Genomic DNA, 14,093 nt, shown 5'->3' with positions numbered 1-14,093 from the left:
TTTTCTCCAACATATCATGATCAGTAATATTATCACCACATAACTTCAATCGGGAAATAATTCTGAACATAGCAAAATTATATTCACTGATAGATTTAAAATCTTGTAGCCTTAGATGAGTCCAATCATATCATGCCTGTGAAAGAACGACCATCTTCAGGTGGTCATATCTATCTTTCAAATTATTCCACAATATGACTGGATCTTTAACAGTAAGATATTCCATTTTCAGGCCCTCATCAAGGTGATGGCGTAGGATATCATTGCTTTGGCACGGTCTTGGTCTGATGCCTGATTTTTGTCTTTGATGGTATCTGTCAGACCCATCGCATCAAGATGAATTTCAGCATCAAGCACCCAAGACATGTAACTTTTGCCCGATATATCCAGAGCTACAAATTCAAGTTTAGAAAGATTTGACATTATCTAGGAAAAGAAAGTTCTTACCTCAGATACTTTCAAAATATTTGCTCGAGATGACAGAGTCTCGTGCTGATAACGTGTTATAAAATAAAGACTATAAAGTAAAGACAAGTATAGAGAGAAACTGATATATTATTCGAATTCAAATTGAAGTCCATAATGAACTGAAATCTCTTCTATTTATAGAAGAAAGGAAGCTGCTGTGTAAGCTGCTACTATACCAGATATGGATAATCTTCTACTGAGAGCAATGTTTATCCATAACTGAGTACTGAAAGGATAAACTTATTATACCCGGTATGGATAATCTTCTACCGGGATAATATTTATCCATAACTGGGTACTGAAAGGATAAACTTATTATACCCGGTATGAATAATCTTCTACCGGGGTAATGTTTATCCATAACTGGGTACTGAAAGGATAAACTTATTATACCCGGTATGGATAATCTTCTACCGAGGTAATGTTTATCTATAACTAGGTACTGAAAGGATAAGCTTATTATACCCGGTATAAATAATCTTCTACCGGGGTAATGTTTATCCATAACCGTGTATCGAAGTGATAACCTTCGTTACGAAGCTTATTTCCAATAGAGTACTTAAATAAATAAATATATTTACGGTGGAGTACCATATGGAAAAACTTGTTCAGGAAGCTTACTAAATGAACATCCATAATATAATATATTTATAACAAAACCCAATTACTGTTCGTCCTTTCCTTAAATTTGAAGTTTTCGTTCCAAAGACCCAGTTTTGAATTGAAGCAATTCATTGAAACCCTAATCCTGGTAACACTCTTACAACCAGTTTCTTTCTTTTTCGAATGTTTGATTCAATTTATTGCGAATACTAGTGTGTTATAAATTTTGTGAATTATGTTTCTGTTTACCTTATTTTTGAGAATGTTGTTGTTGTTGTTGTTGCGATTTGTGTTCTAGAGGTAACCCTTTCATAATTTTTTTGCAAAGCTGTTAAATACAAATTTTACTTTCATTTAAGAGATAAAATCTTTCATAGTAAGAGTTCTTTAATGGTTTCGAAATGTGCTGGTTTTATATTGTTCATGTATCTTATATCTGCAACTATAATTTTAAATGATGCGATTTTTTGGTGTATTTTTTCAGCTAATTGTTAAGAAGCCCCCTGTTCAGAATGGGGAAAAATGATTTCTTGACCCCAAAGGCAATTGCCAACAGAGTAAAAGCAAAGGGACTGCAGAAGCTACGCTGGTACTGCCAGATGTGCCAGAAGCAGTGTCGAGATGAAAATGGATTCAAGTGCCACTGCATGAGTGAGTCCCATAAGCGTCAAATGGAAATCTTTGGTCAAAACCCTAATCGCATTGTTAGTGGCTACTCCGAGGAGTTCGAGAGCTTATTCCTTGAGCATATGAAGCGCAATCACCGCTCTAGTCGTGTTGCTGCAACGGTTGTGTACAATGAGTATATCGCTGATCGTCACCATGTCCATATGAATTCCACTCAATGGGCAACGTTAACTGAGTTTGTGAAGTACTTGGGAAGAACTGGTAAGTGTAAAGTTGAAGAGACCCCGAAAGGGTGGTTTATTACCTATGTTGATAGAGAATTTAATGCACTCTTCGAGGAAACAATGAAAAAAAAGAGAATCAGGGCCAACCTAGCAGATGAAGAGAAGCAGGAAAAGGAGATAAGAGAAGCAAAAAGAGCGTGCAGAACAGTTGATGGCTGCAGGAGATATGGAATGTTCTGAGAAGCAACTGGAGTTGCAGTCTAAACCCTTGAAGAAATTAGAGACTAATCAGAAAATCATGTTACAATTGGGCTCATATTCAAAATCTGCTATGAAAGATAGATCGGAAAGCTCAATATTCGTGTCTGATGAGTTAGATAATGAGATGAGCAAAAAAGGTAACAAGAACAGTGAAATAACTGGTAAGAATGGTAAAGGTGGATCAGTGTTGTATGCCTTAATGAGAGAGGAAGAGCAAGCAAAGGATCGGAGTAATAGAAAAGGTTATTGGTTATGTGAGGGGATAATCGTGAAGGTATTGAGTAAGGCTTTGGCTGACAAGGGGTACTATAAGCAAAAGGGTGTTGTTTGCAAGGTTATTGATAAGTACGTTGCAGAGATTGAGATGCTTGATTATAAGCATGTTCTAATGGTGGATCAAGAAGAGCTTGAGACTGTAATTCCCCAAGTTGGAGGTCTTGTGAGAGTAGTTAATGGTGCATATGATGGATCAAATGCCAAGCTGTTAGCAATTGATACAGACAACTTTTGTGCTAAAGTACAAATTGAGAGGGGAGTATATGATAGAAAGATTCTCAAGGCTATTGCTTATGAAGATATATCCAAATTGGCTCAATAATAGGGATAGAGGATTCCATAGGACTAATATTAGTTAAGCTACTGTTGCAAAGAGAACTCAATTCTGAAGATTAAATCTGATTCTTTTGTGCTGATTTCTTGTTGGTATAAGCTGGAATGGATTGTCGATAGTGAAACCGCGTTACAGTTCATTGAATCTTTTGTATAGATAGTCAAGGTTTTACTTTTTTTTTTAGTCTCTTTTGCTTACTTTTTGGATGTAATTGCAGTACTTTCTTATTGCTGGTTTCTTTAACATCAGTAACACTAACACTTACCAGTTCTCAAAAGAGAACTTGTTGGTGAGCTTTTATAGCTTTACAAGATAACAATGGCTTTGTTTCTCTTCCAATATATGAATTCCAATTTCTCCTTCTTGTACTTTGCAAGACAACTTGGATAGGTGTCAGTTATACATCATTGCTAATGCTGGTTTCTTCAAAAGTGATGACTGTCTCAAATTTTTCTTTACTGCTTCTTCCTTTTATTTTTGTGTGCTTTTGTTTTGATAAGTAGTCAATCATTTGTGATGCCACCACGCGATGCTTATATGATTGTTGATCTGGTACTTCTGAGAAAGTAGTGTTGTTGTTTCACATCTCCAAGTTTAGCTATATCTTATATTTAAAGGACGCTGTTCATCCATTCTTCAATCTGATGTCCAACTGCAAAAAAAGACTAGAGGAGCTTGAAGAGAGGAGATCAAGAATCTAGTTAATGAAGTAAAGAGATTAAAAGCTACATGTGATGAGCTTCTTTAAGAGGAAGCTTTGTTGGTAGCAGAAAAGGAAGGACAAAGACATCGAACGGATTTGGCTCAAAATTTGTTGGAGGAGGAGATTAGACAAGGGCTTCATAGGTAGAAACCTTTCCTTTTCAGTTAAATATTTTGGTTTAATCTTTTCGTGAGAATTATTTGTAGCTTTACCAATCCTTGTCCATATATGGAAAAAAAATTCTTTAGAAGTTGATCCACTCAAATGGTACGATATTCCTCCCCATGATGTAAAAAGGTTAGTTTTCAATGTTATCCTCCTTTTGTTGTATAAAGATTCTTTAGTTATGCTTGGTCTCTTAAAGTAGGTTACCCCATTTCTTTAGAAGAGAGTGATTTAGGTTATGTTATGTGTAATTCTTGCAGAAGCTATTCTAGTGTGAAAATGTGGAACTTTTTAGTTACAGGGAGCTCTATTGAGCACATAAGTTTTGTAATTTTGTTTCTTTTTCTTTTTTCTTCTTGGTAGGGATTATGCTTCTTCTGAGCTATTTCATTTATCAGTTTATGTTGATCAAACAGAGAAAAACAAGTTTGGAGCATTTTTCTGGTTGCTTGTTAATCTTTTGTACTTAATATCTCTTTCTTTCTTACTTACAAATTTATGTTTATGTCTGTTGTTTAAGTTTCTTTCTATCGTTTTCGTTCTGGACTGAGGCATAGTTGATCGATAGCTTGAGTATATATTGAGTTAGTGATGGTGAGAGTAGAAAGGGAGCCTTGGCATAACTGGTAAAGTTGCTGTCATGTGACCAGGAGGTCACAGGTTCAAGCCGTGGAAACAACCTCTTGCAGAAATGCAGGGTAAGACTGCGTACTATAGACCCTTGTGGTCCGGCCCTTTCTCGGACCCCGCGCATAGCGGGAGCTTAGTGCACCGGACTGCCCTTTTTGATGGTGAGAATGATTATACTTCATTAAGATTTCTTGTTTGTCATACATTTGTTGTTGACTGAATTTGGTGTGCTGCTCTGTATGTCTTTCAGGTTATTTGCTCATTGTGTAATACTGAACAGGATGTGAGTTTCCTCAATTGTTAATGACTCAATTCAAGTTTTTATATTTGTGAAGCTGAGGTAAAACTTGCTTTTTGTTTCTGATTGTCCTTCAGCTTCAACAAACATGCATTCGGTGTGGGGTTTGCATGGGAATTACTTTTTCTCAAAATGCAACTTCTTTGATGATGATGTAAGTCTCTTAGTATAGGAGTAGCAAACGGGTGGGTCGGATCGGGTTGTATATGGTTTGGGTTGAAAACGAGCAATGAAAAAACAGATCAATTATCCGACCCGACCCATATTTAATGCAAATTAAAAACGGGTTAATCGGCGGATAATATGGGTTACTCATATTATCCATGACTTCTTGTATATGATCACTTTTGGGAGAATTCTTAGTCTCTCTAACTTAAGGAACCCCCAATTTGAGGCTTTACAAATGTAAAAATTAGATCCATTGGTTACTCATTGGTTATCCATTTTCTAAATGGATAATATGATTCTTATCCATATTTGACCCGTTTTTAAAAAGTTCATTATCCAACCCATTTTTAGTGGATAATATGGGTGATTAACTGTTTTCTTTGAACCATTTTGCCACCCCTACTCTTAGATAATTCTACTAATAATATTATGTTGTTGGCTCCATATTTATACCATGCTTAAACAAGATGATTTGTATCTTTAGGTTGCGAAGAACCAATACCACTGATAAATGTGGAATCTGCAGGTTAATATCTTTTCACACTGTACATTATTATCAGTTCTTAAATGCATTTTCCTAAATTACCCCGTTCGTATGAACAACGTCAAAAACATCTGTGACATAGGCTAGGTCAGTGGTCATAAAATGGGTGACAGCAATCTCTCTTTGGAAGGAGCTTTGAATACTAAGTAATGTTCCGTCAACGAGTAGATGTGTAGCCAGCATTTGCTTGTGGTTGATTATAGATGGATGGATTACAAGTGATTCAGTGTTTTCTAGTGTTCTGATATCTCGTCTTTCTATTCCTGCACAACATTAATAGGTAAAAAGACTTGATAACAACGTGGAATTAGTCATTCTACTATGCGATCCTCTCAAACTGTTAATCCCAGCCCATCAAAGCTGCCAAACTGTGTTTCAGATGAATAAAGTGTTGCTTTCTCTAGACTATCAGTTTTCTTCACCAGCAGCATTTCAATTGCTTACATTAGTTGGTCCTCACATGTCTCTTATCTTTTCCGTATGATATTTGAAGGTGTTGGTTTATGTTTAGTCAACAATGGCATGCCAATTGGAAGAGTTGGTGGAAAGAGTTGGTGTGGATGCTAGGAGGAAACTTCCTCCTTTGATGTCACCCATGACATCAAGAGGAGGTCTTTACCTCTATAAATAGACGCACTTCTTCATTTGTAGAAACCATCCCAAAAATAATACAACACATTGTAGTGAGTAGAGAGTTAAGGGAGAAATTCTCTTAAGCGTAATTGGGAACTCTCCCTTCCTTTGTTAATATTAAAAAGACAACTGTTCTCTGGTGGATGTAGGATTATTTTGATCCGAACCACGTTAAATCTTGTGTTCTTTCTTTTACGTTTCCGCTAACAATTGGTATCAGAGCAACATGATTCTTTAACGATCCAAGGAGGAAGAACAAACAAAGATGAGTTCCATGAAATTTGAAATTGATAGATTCAGTGGACGCAACAACTTCAATATCTGGAAGATCCAGATGATGGCATTACTGCGGAGGGAAGGTTCAATCCATGCTATTGACGGAAAGTATCCTAAAGATATATATGCTCCCGACAAGGAGAAGATTGAAGGGGATGCATTGAGTGCAATCCAACTATCCCTTGCACCTAACGTGCTTTGTAAAGTGAGTACGGGTACCGAAGAGACGGCCAAACAGTTATGGAAAAAGCTAGAAGGGCTATACCAAGACTGATCAGTGACAACAAGGATGTTGTTACAACGGCGTCTTCACACATTTAAGATGGGGTCAGGTACTTCGTTACAAGATCATTTAGATGCGTTCAATAAACTTGTCATGGACTTACAGATTGCCGGAATTAAAAAGGAGGAGGAGACGCTTGCATGTGCTTTGCTATTTTCATTGACTTCAAGGAGCATATCAAGCTTGAGCAAGTGCGGCAGACACTTAACTCTAGTGATGTGCGGAGGCACATTGAAGGAGATAGAGATGACCAGGCAAGTGGGCTCTTTGTGAGAGGTCAGACTAGCCAACAAGGAAAGAGCAAATCAAAGCACAGATCAAAGTCTCGTGTGAACAAGAAGAATACAGAGTGTTGGGGTTGTGGCAAGAAGGGGCACTTTGAACGAGACTGCCCAATGTCAAAGTCCAAGGAAAAGATGAGTGCATCCAGAGTTGAACAGGTACATGATTTTGATAATGATTATGTACTAACAACATCGTGTAATAATAATAGTAGTTATGGAAACAAATGGGTGTTAGACTCTGCTTGCACTCTGTATATGACGTTCCGAAAAGACTGGTTTAGCAGCTATGAGAAAAATGGAGGAACCATAGTAATGGGCAATAATGCAACTTGTGCAATAGTTGGCATTGGCTCAGTTCGGGTTCGCTGCCATGATGGAGTCGTGAGGACTATTACACAAGTCCGTCATGTTCCTGATCTGAAGAAGAATTTGATCTCCCTGAGTACTCTGGATGAACAAGGCTACAGGTACATGAGTGAAGCAGGAACTATAAAGGTGACTAAAGGTTCTTTAGTCTTGCTGAAAGGCAAGCTGGAGAACGACCTTTACACATTGGCCGGAAGCACCATTGTTGGCTCTGCAAATGCATCTACAGTGCAGTTATCTAATGATGACAAGGCAAGACTATGGCACATGAGACTGGGTCATATGAGCGCACGTGAACTGGAGATGTTGAGCAATCGTAACCTTTTGGAAGGTGAGAAGATCAGCACACTTGACTTCTGTGAGCACTGCGTTCTAGGGAAGCAAAAGAAGGTCAGCTTCAGCACTGACAAACACAAGACAAGAGGAGTGCTAGACTACATCCATTCAGATTTATGGGGTCCCTCTAAACTTCCATCGAAGGGCAAAAAGAGGTATCTTCTCACTTTTATTGATGATTTCTCACGAAAGGTTTGGGTGCATTTTTGAAGGCAAAAAGTGATGCTTTTGAAGCATTTAAAGAGTGAAAGATTTTGGTTGAAAATCAAATGGAGCGGAAAATCAAGTATCTTCGCACAAACAATGGCTTGGAGTTTTGCAATGAAGAGTTTAATGAATTCTGCAAGGTTCATGGGATCTCAAGACATAGGACTGTCAGGCATACCCCACAGCAGAATGGAGTTGCCGAGAGAATGAACAGAACTCTTCTTCAAAAGGCTCGTTGTATGCTCCTACAAGCCAAAATGTCCAAAGTATTTTGGGCTGAAATAGTTCACACTGCTGCTCATATTGTCAATCGATCTCCAGCATCGGCAATTGACTTTAAGACTCTAAATGAGGTATAGTCAGGTGAACCCTCTAACTATTCATACTTACGAGTATTTGGGTGTCCAGCTTATTATCACATTAATGAAGGAAAGCTTGAACCAAGGGCTAAGAAGGCCATATTCGTAGGGTATGTGGATGGAGTAAAAGGGTACAAACTTTGGTGTTTGTCTTTACTCAAATTTATAGTTAGTAGAGATGTCACATTTGATGAATCCTCTATACTTGATCCCCGTAAAGTTTCCGTGGAGTTTTCAGGAAACAAGAACGACGAGCAGGTGGAGCTTCCAGTGGAGCTTGCCAAGGAAGAGGATCAAGAGACTCAGGTTAAAGATGAGTCAGAAGATGTAGACCTTGAAGAACTTGCTGTCAATGAACCATACACAATTGCAAAGGGGAGGGAGAAGAGGCAAACACGAGAACCGGAACGCCTTATAGATCAAGCAAACTTGATTGCATATGCGTTCGTAGCTGCACAAGAAGAGATTAAGGATCTAGAGCCCTCCTCGTATATTGAAGCAACTTCTTACAAGGATGTTGTACAATGACGGTTAGTCATGACTGAAGAGATGAAGTCTCTTCACAAGAATCAGACATGGGTCTTAGTGAAAAGACAAAAGGGGAAGAGGACAGTTGGATGCAAGTGGGTCTACCGAAAGAAAGAGGGAATTCCTTAAGTGGAAGATGCTAGGTTCAAGGCGAGATTGGTTGCAAAAGGATTCAGTCAGAAGGAGGGAATTGACTACAATGAGATTTTCTCTCCAGTCGTGAAGCATAGCTCAATTCGCGTGCTACTAGCATTGGTTGCCCAATTTGACTTGGAGCTTCAACAGCTTGATGTCAAAACTGCTTTCTTACACGGTGATCTAGAAGAGACAATCTATATGGATCAGCCTGAAGGTTTCCTAGCTGAGGGAAAAGAAGATCACGTATGCCAACTAAAGAAGTCTTTGTATGATTTGAAGCAATCCCCTAGACAGTGGTACAAGAGGTTTGATGCATTCATGACTACACATGAATTCTCAAGGAGTGCATTTGATAGCTGTGTGTATCACAAGAAGATGTCTGGTAACTCAATGATTTATTTACTGTTGTATGTTGATGATATGCTTATTGCTGCTAACAACATTACAGAGATAAATGCTTTGAAGAAACTGTTGAGTAAGGAATTTGACATAAAGGATTTAGGAGTTGCAAAGAAAATCCTTGGTATGGAGATTTCAAGAGAAGACGATGTTGTACATCTTTCTTAGAAGAGGTATATTGAAAGGGTTCTCAAGAGATTCAATATGCATACGTGCAAGCCTGTAAGTACACCATTAGCTCCTCATTTTAAACTTTCAGAGTTACAAATGCCTCAGTCCGAGGATGAGGTGGAGCATATGTCAAAGATTCCTTATGCCAATGCAGTTGGTAGCATTATGTATGCTATGGTATGCACACGTCCAGATATTGCTCAATCTGTAAGTGTGGTAAGTAGATACATGTCCAGCCCAGGAAAGAGGCATTGGGAAGCTGTCAAGTGGATATTGAGATATCTCAAAGGAGCTTCTGGTGTTGGTCTGACCTTTCGAAAAAGTGGTGGAGGTATTTCAATTCTCGGTTATGTAGATTCTGACTATGCAGGAGATCTTGACAGAAGAAGGTCCACAACTGGATACATCTTTACCCTCGTTGGCAGTGTCGTTAGTTGGAAGTCGACTCTGCAGTCGATTGCCGCTTTGTCTACGACAGAAGCAGAATACATGGCAGCAGCGGAGGCGGTGAAGGAAGCTATCTGGTTGAAAGGTTTAGTAGCGGAATTGAGTTTGGTTCAGCTGGAATCAACTCTTAGATGTGATAGTCAGAGTGCTATTCATCTAATGAAAAATCAGAGATTTCATGAGCGCACTAAACACATTGATGTCAGATTTCATTTTATTCGAGATGTTGTTGAAGAGAGAACTATCAAGGTCGTGAAGGTTATCATAGACGATAATGCTGCAGATATGTTGACCAAGATAGTCCCACTAGCTAAGTTTGCACACTGCAAGGACTTGGCGGGGGTGTGCATCAACTGATGCAACTCCGAAGAGAACAATTGTTAGGTAGAGGTGGTATGCTCAACAATGGTTTGATTCTTCTTGTTTCTTACAACGGGGTTGCCCAGTAAGCTTAGAAGTTTTGGTCAGAGTTGTTCACACGCACGCTCGAAACGCAAACCAAGGTGGAGATTGAAGGTGTTGGTTTATGTTTAGTCAACAATGGCATGCCAATTGGAAGAGTTGGTGGAAAGAGTTGGTGTGAATGCTAGGAGGAAACTTCCTCCTTTGATGTCACCCATGACAGGAAACTTCCTCCTTTGATGTCACCCATGACATCAAGAGGAGGTCTTTACCTCTATAAATAGACGCACTTCTTCATTTGTAGAAACCATCCCAAAAATAATACAACACATTGTAGTGAGTAGAGAGTTAAGGGAGAAATTCTCTTAAGCGTAATTGGGAACTCTCCCTTCCTTTGTTAATATTAAAAAGACAACTGTTCTCTGGTGGATGTAGGATTATTTTGATCCGAACCATGTTAAATTTTGTGTTCTTTCTTTTACGTTTCCGCTAACAATATTTATTGTGTCTGATATGTTATTTCTTCGTTTTCCAGCTCAAAATATTTGAAAACAGAACGAATGGCAAGGAAAATTTCTTTCAATGTGACAGATGTGGTGATTAAGATGCTTAACCTTGAATTTAAACTTAATTAGCAAGAAAAACTCTTATTAGGTTTATTCTGTTTGATTAGCTATGGAATATCTGACCTTTTACCTTTGATGAAGGAACACATATTTGTATAGGAAGAGTAATGCACCACAATTGCCCTGTTTGCTTTGAGGTAAGGGCAGAATCTGGACCATAAAGATTTAAGAAGATAAGCATGACATGGATGCCTCTTGATTCTTACCACTTCATACAGTATATCTTTTATACAACAAAGAATATCACTGTCTTGCCTTGTGGTCATACCATACATCTGGAATGTGTGATGCAGATGGAACGGCGAACCCCTTGTAACACAACGCCCCTTTGATGTTGCGTGCATTCTGATTTACTATAACAAACCATGCATGCAGGTATGCTTCTCCTGTTTGCTCAAAGATCATATTGTCACATGTCCAGTGAATAGGAGAAACTGGACCTGGAGGTACAGAATACATATTTTCCAATAAGCTGATGACATTGTTTACAAATCGTTTTCTACACTGACAAGTGGAGGCGGATTTAGAATTTGAACTTGATGGTTCATCCTTTAAGTTCTTGTTATTAATTTGTGCTCGAAACCAGAAAATCAGAGAAGTAAAGAAATGTTAGTTCAATAAACAAAACATAAAATAATTTCCAAGCCCACAAGTTGCTTGTGAGTCCTTAAGGAATTTAATCCCCTCACTGTTGCCCAAGGTTATGGATTACTTCCTTCCAGAATAGAACGGAAAAACTATTCTGTAATACTGGCAATCGAAATTACAGAACTTCAGCGAACTCAACAAACGGTGCAAATCACACTTGACACTTTGTTTATTTGAAAAACAATGCAACAATGTAGAAAAGAGAAGAAATTTTAAGATTTTCTAAGTCTGAAAAATGAGGCCAAGCCTCTAAATTTATAGACAAAGGAAGTGTGATATGGAGAGGTGCAATCCAAAAGGTGCCTCTTCCATTTCCCATTCACACCCTTTAAAGAAAAAACGCAACAATCTCCCACATGAATGGGGAATGGACATATGTGAAAAAACATGCATGAAAATACTATATGATTCGCAAGTAAGGATTTTTATATATATATGTGTGTGTGTGTGTGTGTGTATATATATATATATATATATATATATATATATATATATATATATATATATATATATATATATATATATATACATTTATATGTACGCAAAATATATACTTTACCCATCAACCTTGTACTCAGATTCCTCTTACACACTTGTTAAACTCGGAAATAATATTACATACCAAAACTTTTAAAAGTGTGTCAATTACACACCACTTCGGTATTTGACCAGATTAGCTTAAAGATTGCTATTACACGAGCCAATCAGCATCTGACACGTGTCATAAATCGGAAAAAAAAACTGAAGAAAAAAAAACCCTGTGCCCCACCCCCTCTCCTCATCTTCCTAAAGAAAAAAATACAGAGAAGAAAAAACCCCACCCCCTCCTCATCTCCCCAACCCCATCATCTTCTCCACCACCACCATACTACCACCAACCCTTCCACAAAAAGCACCTTCTCCCTAACAATAGATTCAATCTTTGCCCGATTTTTAACAAGTTTTAACAACATCCATCACTAATCTTTATACAAATTTCAAATTCAAGCTCAAACCCAAAGCTTCAAACTTGTTAATGGTGTTTTTTGAATTTTATCAAAATTAATCACCTAAGTAAATTTTTATTCAACAATAATCACGAGTTCAAACTAATTTTTTAGGTCATGGAACACCAAAATCAACAAGACCCGATTAAATTTTTAAGCTTTTTCAAAAGGTTAATAATGGTGATTTTTACAAGACCCAATAGCTCCACTTTTCTTTTTCTTTTTCTTTTTCTTCTTAGTCATAGGGGTTGGAGAGACGAATATGAGGGGTAGACACAACTAGGATGGAGGTTGGGGAAGAAGACGAAAGGGGGACACTGGGGTGTAGGTTGGGGAAGAAGACATGGGTTATATTTTTTTCTTCTTTAATTTGAAAAGAAAATAGTTAAAAAAGGGAAAAATAGACTAATTTCAGATGAATTTTGTAGTTTTCACGCGCCTCTTTTATGTGTAATACACGCATGTGACACATGACAAAAGAGGTGTGTAATTGACACACTTTTAAAAATTTTGGTGTGTAACACTATTCCCATATTTAATAAGTGTGTAAGAGAGATTTGAGTACAAGGTTGATGGGTAAAATATGTATTTATGTATGTATATGTATATGCTCCGTACCAAAAATACTGAGTTTAATTGAATCCATTGAACCGGATTCCATTTGCCTTTGCTGACAAGCTTTATTTACTTCTCTAATTCTAGGTTGCCTTGACACCTATGCCTGAAATGTATTAGAGAAAGATGGTAAGAAACCAGTTTGTCGACCCATTGTAATTTTGTACAAGAATTTGACTTATCTTACGTTTGAGCTTGTTTGAAATTCTTTTTAGGTTTGGATTCCTCGCAATGAATATGCAGAAACACATGTGGGGTCAACTAGGCGCATAAACGCCCCAGCTGCAAGTCCTATAATACAAGGCAGATGCAAGTCCTATAATACAAGACAATGTGGAGACTCCGGTTTATGCGGTAATATTACTGAAATGGTTAGATGCAAGGGCGGACCTACATTGTCGGTTGAGGAGTTACGGGACCGTTTGCCTTGGCAAAAATCCTATATATATATATATACATATATATATGGAACCCATTAAATATTTTAAGTGTGCCTCTAAACATAAAGAGATTGATTGGACAAGTGGTTGCATGCTTGCATTGGCCATGTAAGTTCTGATTTTGGAAGTGATGCAAGTTCGAATCCCACCTTCAGCCTTTTCTATTCTTTTTCAGCTTTTTCCCCTCCTTTCTATGTTTGTTTTGCCTTTTCTACTCCTTTTCCTTCCTTTCTATTTAGAGTACAATGTAATTTATATTTAATAGCAAATTGCTTTATTTTTTTACTTTTGTCCTTTTTTTTGAATCAATTATAATTTAGTACTAATATATAATAGTCAACTTAATTAATATTTTAGTTCTTTGAACTCAAACTATACAAATAGGTGGTAAAAAAAAATTACATTTTTATATATAGCGCCATAATACCTGGCGCTATACAGTAACAGTAACGACACCGTTAATGTATAGCGCCAGGTATTGTGGCGCTATACTTTAAAATCTGACACGCACATGTATAGCACCACAATACCTGGCGCTATACCTACATCATTAATGTATAGCCAGGTATAGTGGCGCTATACATACATATTTTATATCCCCTCCGTCTTCCTCGTCGATTCATCCTCCATTATTTTAACTCCCCTCTC

The 14,093-nt window shown here is 37.6% G+C and overlaps 1 pseudogene; it reads left to right on the top strand.

The window, feature by feature from the left end:
* The first annotated feature begins 1,083 nt into the window (after positions 1-1,083).
* LOC107790722 (KIN17-like protein) lies at positions 1,084-2,976 on the top strand (annotated as a pseudogene).
* The last annotated feature ends 11,117 nt before the right edge of the window (positions 2,977-14,093 follow it).

Source organism: Nicotiana tabacum, chromosome 10, assembly GCF_000715075.1.
Source record: "Nicotiana tabacum cultivar K326 chromosome 10, ASM71507v2, whole genome shotgun sequence".
Lineage (NCBI taxonomy): Eukaryota > Viridiplantae > Streptophyta > Magnoliopsida > Solanales > Solanaceae > Nicotiana > Nicotiana tabacum.
This window is presented reverse-complemented; position numbering and strand designations above follow the sequence as displayed.